The sequence below is a fragment of the Artemia sp. Qi Xiang Cuo genome, chromosome 17 (genome assembly GCF_049724085.1).
Source record: "Artemia sp. Qi Xiang Cuo chromosome 17, ASM4972408v1, whole genome shotgun sequence".
In the NCBI taxonomy this organism is placed as follows: domain Eukaryota; kingdom Metazoa; phylum Arthropoda; class Branchiopoda; order Anostraca; family Artemiidae; genus Artemia; species Artemia sp. Qi Xiang Cuo.
The window spans coordinates 24,908,818-24,927,391 of record NC_142810.1 but is presented as its reverse complement, the minus strand read 5'-3'; the positions used below and the strand labels follow the sequence as shown (position 1 = coordinate 24,927,391).

Here is an 18,574-nt window from a genome sequence, read left to right as displayed (position 1 = left end):
ATCCCCTGCGGCGCTTTCCAGACCCACGGCACATCCCGGCGGTGCATCCTGCGGCACTGTCCTGGCCCACGGCGCATCCCGGCGGTGCTTCACTGGTCCGGGGGACCTTTGGGGACCGGGGGAGGGCCTTTGGGGCACAGGGAGGGCGTTTGGGGCACAGGGAGGGCCTTTGGGGTCCGGGCGGGCAGTTGGGGGCCCGGGGGACATTTGGGGACCGGGGGTGGGCCTTGGGGACCCCGTTGGTCCTTTGGGAGCTCGATGGGCCTTTGTGGGGCCCGGGGATGGCCTTTGGGGGTCTGGGTGAGCCTTTGGGGGCACCGGTGGCCCTTTGGGAGCTTGGGGGGCCTTTGTGGGGCCCGGGGATGGCGTTGGGGGGGCGGGGGGGGCCTTTGGGGGCGCCGGTGGCCCTTTGGGCGCTGGGGGGGCCTTTGTGGGGCCCGGGGATGGCCTTTGGGGGTCTGGGTGGGCCTTTGGGGGCGCCGGTGGCCCTTTGGGAGCTTGGGGGGCCTTTGGGGGCGCCGTTGGCCCTTTGGGAGCTTGGGGGACTCTTTGGGGGGCCCGGGAGGGTGTTTGGGGATCCGGGGATGGCCTTTGGGGGTCTGGGTGGCCCTTTGGGGGCGCCGGTGGCCCTTTGGGAGCTTGGGGGGCCTTTGAGTACCGGGGGCTTCCTTCGGGGTTGGCTAGGAGGATTGGAACCCTTTGGGTTGGGTTAGAGGACCTCACAACACTGTTCAAATGAAACTTGTGTATTATAACGACCACAGAGTTTCACCATTAAATTCTCTTCTAAAATCTCTTCCAAAATCTTCTTTTAAAATGTGTCTATCTGTTTCGCCGAAATAATTCCATAGCCTGTCTAAAACAGTTTCGCCCAAATAATCCCTAAACGTAAATTCAGCGTATTCCTTTGTTATTGGCATCTCTGCACTAACGCATTTCAAATTAATAATAAACCTGATTCCCGCACGAAAATAATTCATCGCTAAGATGTTTCTTGGAGAACTGTTTCCATGGCCTTTGGTTATTAATATCTTTTGGAGTTCGACCAGTAGAACTGTTCCCGAGGCAAAGACATTAATGACTTGCATCTATTCCTGGAGAAATGTTTCTAGGCGAAAATTTTTAAAGTCTGACAGATGATGTCATTGATTGATTGATCTGTCAAGAAAGGGAAATTAATTTGTTGTTTCTAAGGGGAATTATTGATTCACGATAGGTGAATTGAGGTCGACAGCACAGGTGTTCCAAGGTCGATGTTGTTGTTGATGTAAGTGCACGCTCTCAGCGAATGTCAAGGTCAATGTTGTTGTTGTTGACACACTTTGATTACGCAATCAAGTTCTCGGGCCAGGCTAGCCAAACAATCTCATAGCATTCGCGTCAAGCATGTCCATTCTCACTGACAACGAACAGACATAAAACAGGAACATAAATTGCTGTTGTCATCCTTAAATGTGAGAAAGTTCATGTTTTTCCATTCTCACTGACAAAAACCATAAAAACATCAAATAAATGTGAGAAAGATTCTGTTTTTCAAATTCTCACTGACAAAAACCATAAAACATCCATAACATTGTTCCCGTTAGAATTCAATGCGCATGTGCAACCTTCGCCCCGGGGTTATTACACATAGAAACATCAAATAAATCGACCTTGGAAAAAGAGGTCATTGACCGATTACGCAATCAATTTCTCAGAAATCCATCTCCCCTAGGGACTCTATGCCCATATATGGTGTAGGGTCACGAGTCGGACCCCCATTTCTACTAACATTTAAATTTAACGGTTTTGAGTTTAAATAAAGACAGTAAGGTTCATAGTATACTGAAATCTATAACAACAATTTTAATGTGCCCACAATAAAGTTAGTCCTAATTAAGATCTAGAATTACTATCAGTGCCGTCACGCAGGGGGGTGGAGAGAGGCCCCCTGAATGTTTTTGGCCACTAGGTAAAAAAATAAGTCGGTAAAATCATGGCATGAAGCGCCACGATTTTTCCAACGCCGCCAAAAATTTTAGTTCGGTCAAATAAAGACCGCGAAAATACTCACATGTCATCTACAAAAATCTCAATCTTGGTCAGTAACCAACGCAATTTTACCAACTCATGCCCTGATTTTATGGATGGTGCCACAATTTCCCATTTAGTTAAGTAAATCGCATAAAAATACTGACATGAACAATACCATAATCTTCATCTCGGTCGATAAATACAGCGGTTTTACCGACTCGTACAGTGATTTTACGGATTCCACCACAATTTTTATTCAGTTAAATGAAGGACCTGAAAATACTGACATGACATCTCAATCAAATGTAGACAATCGAGGCGTGCGTCCTGAAAATCAGATCATTTGCCCCTCTTCTTTCTCGGTTGGGTTGACAATCCCAATATTTGATTTTTTTTTTTTTCTTTTGTCGTGAAAAATTCGTAGGCTTCTTCTTGGGACAATTCGCTTGCGGCTGAATGAGATGTTGCCTACATCTAATGAAATCTCAATCTTGGTCGGTAAATGCAACAGTTTTACTGACTCGAGTCGTGACTTTACAGACGGTGCCCAAATTTTTCATTTGGTTAAATAAAGAACATGAAAATACTGACATGATGTGTACCACAACCTCGATCGGTAAATGTAGCGGTTGTACCGACTCGCGTCGTGACTTTACGGACAGTGCCAAAATTTTTCATCCAGTTAAGTAAAGAACATGAAAATACTGACATGACGTATACCGTAATCTCGATTGCTAAATGTACCGGTTGTACGGACTTGTTCAGTGATTTTACACACAGCACTATAATTTTCCATTCAGTTAAATGAAGAAAATGACAATAATGTAATCAAATCTACCAAAATCTTAATCTTGGTTAGTAAACACAGCGGTTTTACCAACACATGCTCTGATTTTATAGATGGTGTTGTAATTTTTCATTCGATTAAATAAAGAACATGAAAATACTGATTTCAGTCAGCAAATCCAGAGATTTTCATGACTGTAAAAACGGGTGAAAACCCCATTCAGTAGCAATCCCTACCAGTTACTTGTAAGGCGGCAAGGCTACAGCCATGTTTTATAACAAGTTAGGCGGTTAGTAAATGATGAGCTTTGGGTGTAGATTGGTATAGATCTCAAGTGCAAAGGAATAGATTTATGCACAAGAAGTAGGTATGTAGGTATGTCAAATTTAGGAACGAGTCGAGTAAAAATAAAGTATGGGGGTGCATGAATATATTCAACAAAGACAATTGTAAACGGATAACTACTATTTTTTCACAGAAAAAACAAGCCTAAATGGATTTTAGCTGTCAAGTAGGTTGTTTGCAGTCTGTTTGCCACATAAGCAACCAAGAGAATCAAATTGGCCATGAATTGATGGCGAATTCTTTTTAGAAGTCTTAGAAAAGAAAGGCGTAAGCAGAGAGGTGCTTATATTTTAAAGCTACGATTATGCAAGCAATATGTCTGGTATCCGACAGGGTGTCTAGGAACACATATGAGCCGAACTGGGAAGACAAGTGCGCTAAATTCGATACATAGCTCACAGAGAGAATCTCACGTGGAACGCGATTCCAGCAAAACGTCCAAAGTTCAAAAAAATATTTGAAATCTTACTGGAACTGTATGTCTTCTTTGCGGGTCAAACGAAACGAGTTATCATAGGCAGCGCAATAGCACTTCCTAAGTAAAGAACGATGTTGGCACAATGTATTATTTTTTTTTCCATACCTGGGCACTTTGTATCGAAGGAGTTGTCATAGAAACTTCGAAAAGGGCTCATTCGATTGGAAATTTGAGTGAATAGTGCCCTTTTTAATAGTCGAAAGTGATTAAAGGGCAACTAGTTCCCCGCCCCCCCCCCCTACGCCCATCATTCCCCCAAACACATCCAATCCAAATTTTGAGATAACCATTTTGTTCAGCGTAGTTGATTTCCAGATAGAAAATATGTTTTTGAGGAGGACACTCCCCCACAACCCTCGGGGCAAGGGTTTTCAGTTATGCCCTGAGGGCATATAAGAACGATGTTGGCACAATGTATTATTTATTATTTTTTTTTCCTTTAGAGCAGGGCAGTTCGTACCGAAGAAGAAAAGGGCTCATTCAATTGGAAATTGGAGAGGCTTGTGCCCTTTTTAATAGTCGAAAGTGATGGGAAAGCAACTAATACCTCTTTCACGCCCACCAATTCCCGAAACACATCCAATCAAAATTTTTGATAGCCATTTTGTTCAGCGTAGTTGATTTCCGGATAGAAATTATATTTTTCCGGAGTAAACTCCCCGACAGCCTTCAGGGCAAGGGCTGTAAGTTATGCCCTGGGGGCGTATAAGGTTCTTGTAGAAGGCATTGTCCGTAGAAACTTCAAAAAAGGCTCATTCGATTGTAAATTCAAAGGGCTAGTGCCCTTTTTAATAGTCGAAACTATTCGGAGGGAAACTAGCCCCCCCACGCCCATCATTCCCCCTAACACATCCAATCAAAATTTTGAGAAAGCTATTTTGTTCAGCATAGTTGATTTCCAGATAGAAAATATGTTTTTGAGGACACTCCCCCACAACCCTCGGGGCAAGGGTTGTAAGTTATGCCCTGGGGTCATATAAGGTTTATTCTGGGAAGCGGTGTCGTAGAAACTTCAAAAAGGGCTTATTCAATTGGAAATTGAAAAGTGCTATTGCCCTTTTTAATAGTCAAAAGTGATTGGAAGGACAACAAAAATCCCTTCCAAGCCCACCATTTCCCCGAACACATCCAATAAAAATTTTGAGATAGCTAATTTGTCCCACGACGTACAAAGTTCAGGATATTAAATTTTTGAGCAGGACACTCCCTCCACAGTCTTCAAGGCAATTATAAGTTATGCCCTGGGGGCATATAATGTTTTTATTGAAATCTTTGTCGCAGAAACTTGAAAAAGGGCTCATTCGATTTGAAATTCAAAGGGCTAGTGCCCCTCTTAATAGTCGAAAGTGATTTGAGGGCAACTAACCCGCCGCTCATGCCCACCTTCTCCCCAAACACATCCAATCAAAATTTTTAGATAGCCATTTTATTCAACGTAGTTGGAAGTTTTGGAAATTAGGCCTTTAAGGATGACAACCCCTCCCCCCACAGCCCTCAGGGCAAGGGTTGTAAGTTATACCCTGGGGGCATATAACGTTTTTATTAAAAGCGTTGTCGTAGAAACTTCAAAAGTGCTCATTTAATTGGAAATTGAAAGGGCTAGTGCCGTTTTTAATAGTTGAAAGTGATACGAGAGCAACAAACGCCCCTCTCATGTCCACCATTTTCCTAAATACATCCAATCAAAATTTTGAGTTATCCATTTTGTTAAACGTAGTTGAAAGTTCTGGAAATTAGGTCTTTTAGGATGGTAACCCCCTCAGAGCCCTCAGTGAAAGGGTTAGAAGTTATTCTCTGGGGGCATATAAAGTTTTTATTGAAAGCGTTGTCGTAGGAACTTCAAAAGGGCTCATTCAATTTGAAATTGAAAGGGCTAGTGCCTTTTTTAATAGTTGAAAGTGATTGGATAGCGACTAACGCCCCGCTCACGCCCACCATTTTCCCAAACACATCCAATCAAAATTTTGAGATATCCATTTTGTTCAACGTAGTTGAAAGTTCTGGAAATTAAGTCTTTTAGGATGATAACCCCCTCAGAGCCCTCAGTGCAAGGGTTGTAAGTTATGCCCTGGAGACATATAAGGTTTATATAGAAAGTTGTTGTATAAATCATAGGCAGCGAGATCGCGCTGCCTAAGTAAAGAACGATGTTGGCACAATGTATTATCTTTTTTTCATTTCGTTCCACGCAGTTTAAAGTTCAGGAAATTATACATTTGAGCAGGACACTCCCCTTACAGTCCTCAGGGCAAGGGTTATATGTTATGCCCTGGGGGCATATAAGTTTTTATTGAAATCTGTCGTAAAAACTTCAAAGAGGGCCCATTCAATTGCAAATTGAAAGGGCTAGTGCCCTTTTTAATAGTCGAAAGTCATTGGAGGGCAATTAGGCCCCCACCACGACCAGCATTCCTCCAAATACATCAAATCAAAATTTTGAGATACCCATTTTGTTCAGCGTAGTTGATTTCCAGATAGAAAATATGTTTTTGAGGAGGAAACTCCCCCACAACCCTCGGGGCAAGGGTTTTAAGTTATGCCCTGAGGGAAGGTTTTTTAGAACGCGGTCTAGAAACTTCAAAAAGGGCTCATTGGATCGGAAATTGAAATGGCTAGTGCCCTTTTTAATAGTCGAGATTGATTGGAAGGCAACTAACACCCTTTCCACGCCCCCCATTTCCCCAAACATATCCAATCTAAATTTTGAGACAGCCATTTTGTTCCACGCAGTTTAAAGTTCAGGAAATTATACATTTGAGCAGGACACCCCCCCCCCCCCACAATCTTCAGGGCAAGGGTTATAAGTTAATGCCCTGAGGGCATATAAGGTTTTTACTGCAAGCTGTGTTTCAAAAACTTGAAAAAGAGATCTTTTAACTAGACATTCAAATAAATAATACTTTTTTTAATAGTTAAATGTGATTCTAGGATTGCGAACTCCCCTCTCACTCCCGCTTTTTCTCCAAACGCATCAAGTCAAATTTTTTAGATAGCCTTGCTATTCAACGTTATTGAAGTTCTGGACCGTCTATCTGTGATGATGAAAACGTCTCCCCCCACAGAACTCAGGGCAAGGGTTGTAAGTTATACCTTGGGGCTATGTAAGGTTTTTATAGAAAGGATGTTGTAAAAACATTAAGAAGGGCTCATTCACATGGAAATTGAAGGGACTAGTGCCCTTTTTATCGTCGAAAGTGATAGTAGGGCAACTAACCCCCCTCTCACGCCTACCATTTCCCCAAACACATCCAATCAAAATTTTGAGATATCCGTTGGCTTCAACGTAGTCGAAAGTTCTGGAAATTAGGTCTTTGAGGATGAAAAACCCCCCAGAGCCCCCAGGGCAAAGGTTGTAAGTTATGCTCTGGGGCCATATGAGGTTTTTATAGTTACAGTTGTCGTAAAAACTTCAAAAGGGGCTCATTTAGCTGGGAATTGGTAGGGCTAGTGCCCTTTTCAATAGTCGAAAGTTATTGGAGGTTAACAAACCCCCCTCTCATGCGCACCCTTCGCCTGAACACATCCAATTAAAATTTTCAGATAGCCATTGTGTTCAACGTAGTATAAAATTATAGAAAGTAGGTATTTGAGGGTGAACCCCCCCCCCCCTAGCCCACAGGACCAGGGTTGTAATTTATGATCTGGGGGCATATAAGGTTTTTATTGAAAGTGTTGTCGTAGAAACTTCAAAAGGGCTCATTTTATTGGAAATTGAAAGGGCTAGTACCTATTTTAATCGTTGAAAGTGATGGGAGAGTGACTAACCATTTTCCCAAACATGTCCAATCAAAATTTTGAGATAGCCATTTTGTTTAACGTAGTTGAAAGCTCTGGAAATTATGTCTTAGAGGATGACAACCAACCTCATAACACTGAGGGTCAGGGTTGCAATTTATGCCCTGGGGGCATATAAGGTGTTTATAGAAAGCTTTGTCGTAGAAACTCAAAATGGGTTCATTCGTTTTAATATCGAAAGGCATAGTGCCCTCTTTAACAGTCGAAAGTGATTGGAAGGCTTGAAATAATTCATAGGCAGCGCGCTAGCGCTGCCCAAGTAAAGAACGATGTGGACATAATGTGTTGTTTTTTTTCAGCCGGGTACTTCGTATCGAAGGAGTTGTCGTAGAAACTTCGAAAAGGGCTCATTCGATTGGAAATTGGAGTGGCTAGTACCCTTTTTAATAGTCGAAAGTGATTCGATGGCAACTAGCCCCCCCCCATGCCCATCATTCCCTCAAACACATCCAATCAAAATTTTGAGATAGCCATTTTGCTCAGCGTATTTGATTTTCAGATGGAAAATATGTTTTGAGGAGGACACTCCCCCACAAACCTCGGGGCAAGGGTTTTAAGTTATGCCCTGAGGGCATACAAGAACGATGTTGGCACACTGTACTATGTATTATTTTTTTCCTTTAGAGCAGGGCACTTTATATGGAAGGGGTCGTCCTAGAAACTTCGAAAGGGGCTCATTCGATTGGAAATTGTGAGTTAGAGTGCCCTTTTTAATAGTCGAAAGTGATTGGAGGGCAACTAGCCCCCCCCCCATGCCGCTCATTTCCCCCAACACATCCACTCAAAATTTTGAGATCGCCATTTTGTTCAGCGTAGTTGATTTTCAGATAGAAAATATGTTTTTAAGGAGGACACTCCCCCACAACCCTCGGGGCAAGGGTTTAAAGTTATGCCCTGGGGGTATATAAGGTTTTTATAGAAGGCGTTGTCGTAGAAACTTCTGAAAAGGCTCATTCGATTGGAAATTCAAAAGGGTAGTGCCCTTTTACTAGTTGAAAGTGATTGGAGGGCAACTAGCCCCCCCACGCCCATCACTTCCCCAAACACATCCAATCAAAATTTTGAGATAGCTATTTTGTTCAGCGTAGTTGATTTCCAAATAGAAGATATTTTTTTGAGGAGGACACCCCCCACAACCCTCGGGACAAGGGTTTAAGGTTATGCCCTGGGGAAATATAAGGTTTTTATAGAAAGCGTTGTCATAGAAACTTCAAAAAAGGCTCATTCGATTGGAAATTCAAAGTGCTAGTGCCCTTTTTAATAGTCGAAAGTTATTGGAGGGCATCTAGCCCCCCCCCCCACGCCCATCATTCCGCCAAATACATCCAATCAAAATTTTTAGATAGCCATTTTGTTCAGCGTATTGGTTTCCAGATAGAAAATATGTTTTTTAGGAGGATACTCCCCAACAACCCTCAGGGCAAGGGTTTTAAGTTATGCCCTGGGGGCATTCAAGGTTTTTATAGAAAGTGCTGTAGTAGAAACTTCAAAAAAGGCTCATTCGATTGGATATTCAAAGGGCTAGTGCCCTTTTTAATAGTCGAAAGTGATTGAGGACAACTAGTTCCCCCCCCCCCACGCCCATCATTCCCCCAAACACATCCAATAAAAATTTTGAGATAGTCATTTTGTTCAGCGTAGTTGATTTTCAGATAGAAAATATGTTTTTGAGGAGATCACTCCCCCACAACCCTCAGAGCAAGGGTTATAAGTTATGCCCTGGGTGCATATAAGGTTTTTATTGAAATCTTTGTCGTAGAAACTTGAAAAAGGGCTCATTTTATTTGAAATTCAAAGGGCTAGTACCCTTTTTAATAGTCGAAAGTGATTAGTGATAATTTTTGTTGTTGTTGTTGTTTAGACCAGGGCACTTCGTATCGAAGGAGTCGTCGTGGGAACTTCGAAAGCAGCTCATTCGATTTAAAATAGAAAGGGCTGATGCCCTTTCTATTCTATAGAGGGAAACTAATCCCCCTTCCACTTCCACCCCCCCCCCCCACTTCCAACCTCCCATTTGCCCATTATGTTTTAAAAACTAAATGTTGCCTTAAGATTAAATCAAAATGCATTTTGATAATGCTAATTCCCAATAAGGCATCTCAGCAGTATCTCAAGAACGACTGAGGGTATTATGTTCAAACTTTTGGGGCTACTTCTGCTCTTAAAATTTAACCAAATCGAAATAGCGTAAGTGTATCCAAGCTATCAAAGAAAGAAAACAGATTTTTTTGCGAGTGGTATCAAGTTTTCCATTTCAGGTCAAATAGAGGAGGTATGAAACTAAATTAAATACTACTATTTGTGTTCAGGTTTTTAAAGGGTATATGTGGTTTAAAATTGCTGAAAATTTTTCTCCAGCATACAAATAGTAGGCCAAACTATAAAGTCTTAAAAAAAAACGAAAAGATTTAAAGTATTATGTTCTTTTTCCCTGAAAAGTCTATGTCAATATAAAACGAACAGAAATTAATTAAAAAAAACTTTTTCCACGATATTAGTGGTTCTTTTTCCATAGAAAAGTAAATAACTCAATTAAACAAAAAATGAGCATAAATAAAATCAAATAACCAACCTAGCGTCAAACTACCACAAATCAGCATCGATAAATAAATGAAACCCAAAACGAACAGAAATTACAATAAATAACCGAGTAAAAAATACAAATGAATGTGCATTGTCAGTTTAATATACATTTACTGATATTAGTAATCTAAATCTTAATATTATTTGATTTATTAAAGTTATAGAAGTAAAAAAAATTATATATTTTTCAGTAAAGTGCAAATTATGTTCTGGCCTTGGGAAGGCATAGGGGGTTTGAGCCCAATTTATGTTAATTTCTGCTCGTTTTGAGTTTTACTCGGTTATTTATTGTAATTTCTGCTCGTTTTGGCTTTCATTTATTTATCAATGCTGATTTGTGGTAGTTTCACGCTTGGTAGATTATTTGATTTTATTCTTGCTCCTTTTTTGTTTAATGGAGTTCTTTACTTTTCTTTGAAAAACTTATTTTGTGGAAAAAGTTTTTTTAATTAATAATAGTAAAGAGCGATGTGGGTATAATGTATGATTTTTTTGTTGTTGTTGTTGTTGTTTAGACCAGGGCACTTCGTATCGAGGGAGTTGTCGTGGAGACTTCGAAAAGGACCCATTCGATTAAAAAAGAAAGGGCTGATGCCCTTTTTAATAGTCAAAAGTGATTGGAGGGCAACTAATCCCCCACCCACGTCCACCCTCCTATTTGTCTTTATGTTTAAAAACTAAATGTTGCCTTGAGATTAAATTAAAATGCACTGTGTTAATGCTAATTCCCAATAAGGCATCTCAGCAGTATCCAAAGAACGACTAAGGGCGTTATGTTCAAACTTTCGGGGCTACTTCTGCTCTTAAAATTTGACCAAGACAAAATAGCGTAAGTGTATCCAACCTATCAAAGAAAGTAAGCAGATTTTTTTGCGAATGGTATCAAGTTTTCCAGTTCAGGTCAACTAGAGGAGGTATGAAACGAAATTAAAAATTACTATTTGTGTCCAGATTTTTAAAAGGGCGTATGTTGTTAAAAATTGCTGAAAATTTTTCTCCAGCATATAAACAGCAGACATAACTACAAAGTAATAAAAAAAAGAAAAGATTTAAAGTATTATTTTCTTCTTCCCTGAAAAGACTATGTCAATATAAAACGAACAGAAATTAATTAAAAAAAACTTTTTTTACAAAATGATTTTTTCAAAGAAAAGTAAAGAACTCCATTAAACAAAAAATGAGCAAAAATAAAATCGAATAATCTACGAAGCGTGAAACTACCGCAAATCAGCAATGATAAATAAATGAAAACCAAAACGAACAGAAAATACAATAAATAACCGAGTTAAACTCAAAACGAGCAGAAATTAACATAAGTTGGGCGCAAAACCCTTATGCCTTCCCAAGGCCAGAGCATAATTTGCCCTTTACTGAAAAATTACAAATGAATGTGCATTGTCAGTTTAATATACATATACTGATATTTAGTAATCAAAATGTTAATATTATTTGATTTATTAGAGCTATAAAAGTAAAAACATTTATATTTTTTTCAGTAAAGTGCAAATTTTGTTCTTGCCTTGGGAAGGCATAGGGGTTTTGAGCCCAACTTATGTTAATTTCTGCTCGTTTTGAGTTTGACTCGGCTATTTATTATAATTTCTGTTCGTTTTGGGTTTCATTTATTTATCATTGCTGTTTTGCGGTAGTTTCACGCTTCGTAGATTATTTGATTTAATTTTTGCTAATTTTTTGTTTAATGTAGTTCTTTACTTTTCTTTGAAAAACTTATTTTGCGGAAAGTTTTTTAATTAATTGCTAAAAAATGAGCAGTTGAGAGTGCTGAATTGACACTGAAGCTTGAGAATCTGCCAATTACAAGATGGATATACGGGTGAGATAGTTTAAAAGCGTTTTAGACCAGCTTTGACACTATTGTTGAAGTTCTCAAGGAGTTAATAGAACAGAACAAGGACAAGATAATAAAAGAAAAGTCCAACTTCAACATCGCTACATTACCTGCTGTGATTTTATTCCGATGCTTATGTCCATATGTCAAGTCCTGTTTAAGATGAAGGCTCATGCAGAAAAGCTTCAGACTGAGCAGCTTGATCTAGTGATTGTAAACATTAAACTCAGGGCGACACGCGACATCTTGCATGCTCTCGTCCGAGACTGATCGGAGAGAGGGAAATCAAGCCATCAAAAGCAGCAGTAGGAAAAGTTGGTTCAGCAGCCAAAGTTCCAACTTAAACAACATCCTAGACATCCACCTGCTCGTTATTCAGATAGAATTTCTAATCCTGAAGCCTACACGCTTGATGATTTGAAATTGTTCTATGCTAAGGAACTCTGCTGCATCCTCAGAGCAATAGTGATTGGCTTGGACAATGCAATCCATGATAACTCCTCTCTGTTTTGTTTGTGTATTAATTAAAGAAACTTTTTCCACAAAATAAGTTTTTCAAAGAAAAGTAAAGAACTCCATTAAACCAAAAATGAGCAAAAATAAAATCAAATAATCTACCAAGCGTGAAACTACCACAAATCAGCATCGTTCTTTATCGTTATTATTATAATCAGCATACATGAAACCCAAAACGAACAGAAATTACAATAAATAACGGAGTCAAACTCAAAACGAGCAGAATTTAACATAAGTTGGTCTCAAAACCCCCTATGGATTCCCAAGGCCAGAACATAATTTGCACTTTACTGAAATTGAATAAACATCATTTTCACTTTGAGTTTCCAATTGAATGAGCCCTTTTTGAAGTTTCTATAACATCGCTTTCTATAAAAACCTTATATGCCCCCAGGGCATAACTTACAACCCTTGCCCTGAGGTCGTGGGGGGGGGGTTGTCATCCTCAAAGACCTAATTACCTAAACTTTCAACTACGTCAAATAAAATGGCGATCGAAGAATTCTGATGGGATGTATTTGGGGAAAAGGTGGGGGTGAGACGAGTGTTAGTTGCCATCCAATCACTTTCTACTATAAAAAAGGTCAATAACCACTTCAGTTTCCAATCAAATGAGCCCTTTTGAAGTTTCTATGACAACGCGTTCAATAAAAACCTTATTTGCCCTCAGGGCATAATTTACATCCCTTGCCCTGAGGGCTTTGTGTGGTCGTCATTCTCAAAGACCTAATTTCAAGAAGTTTTAACTACTTTGAACAAAATGAATGTCTCAAGATTTTGATTGTATATGTTTGGGGAAATGGTGGGCGTGAGAGGGGTGTTAGTTGCCCTCAAATCACTTTCTACTATTAAAAAGGGCACTATCCATTTCACTTTCCAATCAAATGAGCCCGTTTTGAAGTTTCTCCGGAAAATATTTCAATCAAAACCTTATATGCCCCCTGGGCATGACTTATAACCCTTGTCCTGAGGGCGGTGGGGGGGGGGAGTGTCCGGCTCAAAGGGATAAGGTCCTGTACGTGAAAGTGCGTGGAACAAAATTGCTATCTAAAAATTTTTATTGGATGTGTTTGGGGAAAAGGTGGACGTAATAGGGGGGTTAGTTTCCCTCCAATCACTTTCAACTATTAAAAAGGGCACTAGCCATTTTAATTTCCAATCAAATGAGCCCTTTTTGAAGTTTCTACGACCACGTGTTCTATAAAAAACCTTATTTGCCCTCAGGGCATAAATTACAACCCTGGCCCTGAGGGCTGTGGTTGGGTCGTCATCCTCAAAGACCTGATTTCCAGAAGTTTCAACTACGTTGAACAAAATGACTGTCTTAAAATTTTGATTGAAGGTTTTTGGAGAAATGATGGACGGGAGAGCGGGGGTTAGTTGCCCTCCAATCACTTTCGACTATTGAAAAGGGCGCTAGACCTTTGAATTTTGAATCCAGTGAGCCCTTTTTAAAGTTTCTACGACAAAGATTTAAAATAAAAACTTATATGGCCCCAGGGCAGAACTTATAACCCCTGCCCTGAAAACTGTGGGGGGAGTGTCCTGCTCAAAGGTATAATTTCCTGAACTTTAAACTGCGTGGAAACAAATGGCTACCTCCAAAATTTTGATTGAATGTTTTTGGGGAAACGGTGGGCGTGGAAGAGGTCTTAGTTGCCTTCCAATCACTTTCAACTATTAAAAAGGGCACTAGCACTTTCAATTTCCAATCGAATGAGCCCTTTTTGAAGTTTCTACGACAACGCGTGCAATGAAAACTTCATATGCACCCAGAGCACAACTTACAACTCTTGCCCTGAAGGCGGTGGGGGGGTTGCCATCCTCAAAGGCCTAATTTCCAGAACTTTCAACTACATTGAACAAAATGACTATCTTAAAATTTTGATTGGATGCGTTTAGGGAAAAGGTGGGGGTGAAAGGGGGGTTAGTTGCTCTCCAATCACTTTCGACTATTAAAAAGGGCACTAGCCCTTTGAATTTCCAATCGAATGAGCCTTTTTTGAAGTTTCTACGACAACGCTTTCTATAAAAACCTTATATACCCCTGGGCATAACTTACAAAAATTGCCCTGAGGGCTGTGGGGTAGTGTCCTCCTCAAAAATATATATTCTATCTGGAAATCAACTACGCCGAACAAAATGGCTATCTCAATATTTTTATTGGATGTGTTTCGGGAAATGATGGGCGTGGAAAGGTTGTTTCTTGCCTTCCAATTACTTTTGACCATTAACAACGGGCCACGTCACTTCAATTTCCAATTGAATGAGCTCTTCTCACAGTTTCAGCGACAACTTCTTCGAGACAAAGTGCCCTGCTCTAAAGAAAAAAATAATAAATAATACATTGTACCATCATTATTCCTGTACACCCCCAGGACATAACGTAAAACCCTTGCCCTGAGGGTTGTGGGGGAGTGACCTCCTCAAAACATATTTTCTATCTGGAAATCAACTACACTGAACGAAATGGCCATCTCAAAATTTTGATTGGATGTGTTTGGGGAAATGGTAGGCGTGGAAGGGGTTCCAGCTGCCTTCCAATTACTTTCGACTATTAAAAAGGGCACTAGCCATTCCAATTTCCAATCGAATGAGCCCTTTTCAAAGTTAGTACTACTACTAACAACTCACCGCTTAAAGCAAGATTCTAAGTTTGAAGATTTTACTTCAGCCCTTTCAGAACATATTTTTAATTTTCCAGACCATTTTATTTTGTTCGGGAATGTCTCTTTGATTTCTAGGGATCGGGGTTTAAAGCAACATTTTCGTGAAACGCTTGAAATAAATAAAATCTTATTCAAGAATATTGCTTTGAATTGGGATACAGGTGAATTTGGGCTGAACTCTATCTATGATAATTTATTAAAATCGGACAGAGTAAAGTTCAATTCACCCAATTTAGTTGACCATTGTCCAAATGTTATATCATTGAACGCTAATAAACCAAATCCAAGAAGGTCAAAGAGGCTAGCTTCTGCCTTTGCTTTGAAAAGAATTAGAGATTTAAACAAAATGTAGTTTTATTTGATTTAGTATATAAACTTTTGTTTTAAATTGTTTTAGTTTAGTTTTACTACTGATGAAGGTCACTGTATATGTGACCGAAATATCTGGTATTTTTTGTGAAATTTATTATACACTGTCTATAAAAAGGATTTTATCCCTATTTTGGACTTTTATTTTATCGTCATGGAAAGGCAGTGTGGTCTCCGAAATTATCTCTTCTATCAGCTGAATCAAATGCTTGCTCATAATCTATAAAGCTAAGGACTAGCACAATTTGATAACTCGGGTGCTTCTCAATCTTTAATCTAAGAGTGAAAATTTTGTGGACACATCTTCTGAAAACCACACTGTTCCTCTTTTAAAAATTTATCTTAATAGGCTCTAAGTCTAAAAAGTACCATCATATTAAGTAATTTGCTTCCTACAGAAACCAGGATCATGACTCTATAATTACCAAACTCACTCTTACCACCTTTCTTGTAGGGGGTTTAATTAAAGTTTTCCTAAAAATACTGTTTCAAAAATAATATTCATAATCTTCAATAATTTATTTTTAACTTAACTACCACCATATTTAAAAAAATTCATTTGCCACATTATCAACAACCGGAGCCACATTATTTTTCAATCTTTTTAGTACTCTCTCCAATTCTTCCATGCAAAACGAATCTTCCTTCACTCCCAATGCGTTAAAAACTTTTTCATTCTTTTTGGTATCATTTCCTGTAACTTTATCATGGTTTAACACATTCCCAAATGTTTTGCTGATCTCTCTTTAACTCTTTCATTATCAATAATTTTGGCCCCATTCCTATCTCTAACTGGGACAAGTCCAGATTCACTATTCACTCTCAGTTTTTTAACTTAAAATGCAATATTTTAATATTATGCAGTCTGGCTACATCTTCTAAGTGTTCAGTAATTTTGTCCATATCTCCACTTCACATCTTCTTAATTCATATTTTAATGCTTTCTCAACTTTCCTTACATTCCCCTTATTTTCATATGATCTATTACTCAAATACTTCTTATACAAGCCCTTCCTCTTCTCAACTAAACTTGAACTATTTTCACTAGTATTCCTAGCTGTGTGTCAAACTTTCCTCCCTAAGGCACCATCTGCTACTTTACAAACTATTTTTCTAAACCATTCCATCCATCTTTTACATTCTCCGTTTTTAAAATCTTTAGTTTAATACGGTACTCATTTGTTCCTGAGAATTTTAGCTCGAATTCTCATCCTTGAGTCTAGTCTCGTCACAACTTCCTGGATGGCAGTTACCTTTCCTAAATTTTAGTTTCAGGTTAATCCTAGACACTACTAGATGTAGATGTCTCAACATTTAACACCAACAACAACACTCCAATATACTGTGATATCTTAAATTCATCCCGTCAGTCTTCTGTTTACAGTAACATTATCAATAAGATTAGATATCTTAGCTACCATCATCTGATGGTAGATTAGATTGGTAGAAACCATCATGTGGTTTGATTAGATTGTTATGCCTACAAAATTTCAGCAGTCTATTACCATTACTATCTTCTTTTTGCTACACCAAATTCACCTAGGCTAGAATACATCATATCACTATTTCTACGCACCTGAATATTAAATCCCCAGGCAAAATTATCATATTTCTACCTGGGATCCTGTCAATTTGTCCTGCAGGTTTAAGTAAAACTTGCATGATTCACTACTACCTAAACCCATTGGTTCGACAGGAGCATATACTACTATGACCAATACCTAGCACTCTTTAGTTGTAAAATGAGAAATTAGCATTCTATCCTTAATCCCTTCCCAACCTAAGCAAGACTTAGCAGCTTCCTTGTTCATCATGAGCCCCATCCTTCCTGGCTGAGTAAATAGACTCCATATTGGTGGAGGTTTGACTGGGAGTCATTGAGTCAATAGCACTACAAGTCCAGAAGACCTTTGGACCGGAGGACCAAAGCTCTCAAATGGTTAAGGTGATTACCTAATTTTGTGTGTCCTGCCACTGGGATATGAAACTCGTAAAAAGTCCAATTTTAAACATATGAATGTGTCAGTTAAAACTTAAATACAATCGCCCACTGCAGTTTTTTTTAATTTTGTGATATTCCAAATTGGATTTTTCACATTATATTTAAGTAATTACAGCCTCAGGAAAAGCGACGCGAGCCAACCCAGACCGCCTACTAAAGGGCGTAGAACTAGACTGCAAGAATTCCCTGGGACTTCCAGTAGGAATGGGGGCTTTGTGTGATCCTGGGACAATCTGTGACCTAACATTGTTTTCCACACTTGGTGATGCTCTTCTTTCAACAAGAATTGAAATCCTGCATAAGCAAAATCAAGCCTATTACCTCCAAACCATTATATATTCATGCCTACAAACATTATACATCTATAGAGAGGCAGCCAATAATAGTTAAGTTGGATAGGAAGAGTATTTTAAGCCCCCAAAAAAAGCCCACAAAAACAAACGAAACCTAGTAGAAGTATCTGTCAATCAGAACCAGTGCAGATACTGTTGTTTACTGGGCTGAAATTTCATTGTGGGGGCTATTTCTCAAGGTCACCTTGAAGTGCTGTTTGCAGTCATGGTTCTGGTTAGGCAAACTTGTGAATGGTTCACACTGACAACAGTAAGAGGCCACGCAAACAGGATTTACCTTTGGGGATAGGGATAGAGGAAGGAGATTTTAAAAGAACAGAGACCCCAAACCATCTCACACCATCAGAGCAAATCAAACCTGTTTTATACTCAGGTTAGGTTACGAGGAAGGAGATTTTGAAAGAACAGAGACCCCAAACCATCTCACACCATCAGAGGAAATCAAACCTGTTTTACAATGAGGTTATTTTACGAGGAAGAAGATTTTGAAAGAACAGAGACCCCAAACCATCTCACACCATCAGAGCAAATCAAACCTGTTTTATAATGAGGTTAGGTTAGGAGGAAGGAGATTTTGAAAGAACAGAGACCCCAAACCATCTCACACCACCAGAGGAAATCAAACCTGTTTTACACTCAGGTTAGGTTAGGAGGAAGAAGATTTTGAAAGAACAGAGACCCCAAACCATCTCACACCACCAGAGCAACTCCAACCTGTTTTATACTAAGCCTATCATTGTCAGGACGTTCATCAGGGCTCTTTTCTTTATGTCAGTTAATAAGTGCTGCTAAAATTGCAGTTTGGCAGCTCTTCT

At 39.3% G+C, this 18,574-nt stretch overlaps 2 protein-coding genes across 2 annotated transcripts in view; one reads left to right on the top strand and one right to left on the bottom strand.

Annotated features, from left to right (window-relative positions):
• The window catches only part of LOC148942039 (uncharacterized), a 532,991-nt gene that overhangs the window by 434,263 nt on the left and 80,154 nt on the right, over positions 1-18,574 (top strand). The gene's annotated exons all lie outside the window — the stretch shown is intronic.
• The window catches only part of LOC148942040 (uncharacterized), a 118,700-nt gene that overhangs the window by 79,705 nt on the left and 20,421 nt on the right, over positions 1-18,574 (bottom strand). The window lies entirely within an intron of this gene.